The sequence below is a fragment of the Suricata suricatta genome, chromosome 4, assembly GCF_006229205.1.
Source record: "Suricata suricatta isolate VVHF042 chromosome 4, meerkat_22Aug2017_6uvM2_HiC, whole genome shotgun sequence".
NCBI classification, from domain to species: Eukaryota; Metazoa; Chordata; class Mammalia; order Carnivora; family Herpestidae; genus Suricata; species Suricata suricatta.
In genome coordinates this window covers 116,857,570-116,859,311 of record NC_043703.1, presented here as the reverse complement: position 1 = coordinate 116,859,311, position 1,742 = coordinate 116,857,570, and the positions used below count along the sequence as shown (strand labels likewise).

The 1,742-nt window shown below is 48.7% G+C and overlaps 1 long non-coding RNA gene across 1 annotated transcript in view; it reads left to right on the top strand.

The window, feature by feature from the left end:
• Window positions 1-984: 984 nt before the first annotated feature.
• The window catches only part of LOC115289972, a 28,475-nt gene continuing 27,717 nt past the window's right edge, over window positions 985-1,742 (top strand). The window contains exon 1 of the long non-coding RNA XR_003907901.1: window positions 985-1,057. This is a non-coding gene — a long non-coding RNA (uncharacterized LOC115289972). The remainder of the gene's footprint in view (window positions 1,058-1,742) is intronic.

Sequence of the window (1,742 nt, the reverse complement as noted above, 5' to 3'; positions counted from 1 at the left end):
GCCTGCTGAGAGACAATGTCCACTGCCTCGCACAGTCCTCGGCACCCGGTCACCATGGCGATAGCAAGTGACCTCCTGCAGACTCCTTCTTTACCTTTCACAAAGCTGCCCGCCAGGGAAACCAGTGTTCCTATCATTTCTTAGAAATGAAAGATCCCTAAGAAATGAAAGGATGTATTTAAAACAACCTCGGGCCGGAGTTTTGGAGCAGCACAAATTTTAAATATTCTGTTCATATACCATGTCCCCATTTTTTGGTTTAAAAATATTCTCTTTCCCCACAGTATGGGGGAGGGATTGGTGTCCTGCCAAAGAATAACCACCTTTTACATGGAATAGATTCACTCAGTTGTATAAGAGCTAAGAAGCCAGGATGAAACAGAACTGAGGATCAGAGGCGCCTCTGAAAGAGGTGCTTTTAGGGGGCATAGTAAGGAAAAGCCTGAGAGTGGAGTCCCAGAGGGGTGCCTGGGTGGCGTCTGGCTTGGGCTCGAGTCATGATCTCATGGTTCACGAGTTCGACCCCCATGTCAGGCTCTGTGCTGACAGCTTAGAGCCTGGAGCCTGCTTTAGATTCTGTGTCCCCCCCCCACCTCTCTGCCCCTTCCCCACTCATGCTCTGTCTTTCTCTCTCTCTCTCTCAAAAATAAATAAATATTAAAACAAAACAAAACAAAAAAAGAACAGAGTCCCAGAGACCAGAGGAAGTAGGGTTCAGGAAGAACTGAGAGATCACAGAATTAGACACATGTTGAGTACTCATGTGGACCCTAATTGAGGGTAGGCTGGGCACAGGGATCTGCTTCTAAAGAACAGACTAAAGTAGAAACGACAAGGTGCAGCGTCAGAGACTAGGTCATAAAAGGCTCTGTGGCTTCCTCCTTGCTCTCGCTCCAATTGCTCACTCTGGGGGAAGGTAGCTGCCATGTTGTGAGGGGACTCAGGCAGCCTGCGGAGAGGTCCACGTGAGGAACTGAGGCCTCTTACCAACAGCCAATGAAAGGCGCCTGCCAGTGGCCAGCAGGGAACCAAACCTGCCAAAACAAGCGCCATTTGGGTAAGCCATCTTGGAAGTGGATCCTTCCAAGTCACAGTCACAGTTAAGCCTTCAAGACAACTGTCACCCCAGCTGACATCTTGAGGGCAGCTTGAGCCAGAACCACTCAGCCAAGCGACACCCAATTCTTGACCAACAGAAACTGTGAGATAACAAATATTTGTTGTTTGAGGCTACTAAGTTTTGGGGTAAGCTATAGGGTGATAGCTAACCAGCACGCTTGTGCACTGCTGGCTGGACACTGGAGCACGGCACATATTGGAGGAGGCATTGAAAAGCCAGACTGCAGAAAGGACGGGGTCCAGCTAAACGTCGAGGATACATCACACCCCTCTGCTTCTCTCTGCAGATCAGCTTTATTATAGATATGGGGTTTTTTTGGAAAAAATTTTGAACTCACCATGAGATCATGACCTGAGCCAAAGTCAGATGCTTAACAAGACTGAGCCACTCAGGCGCCCCTAGATATACTTACTATAGATTGGTGTTCACCATATACTGCCAGTATATGACTGACTGGACTGCCTATAGGTAGCTCTTAACTTTCATACTTCACGTCCTAGCCGAGAGAAGGGCAGACTTTCCTTTCAAGCTCCAGTTCCATGAAAGCCAGGGAATGCCTCTAATGGGCGCATCTTGAATCACGAGGCACCCAGGAGCCAGGTGACATGGCAGCGTCTCCCTG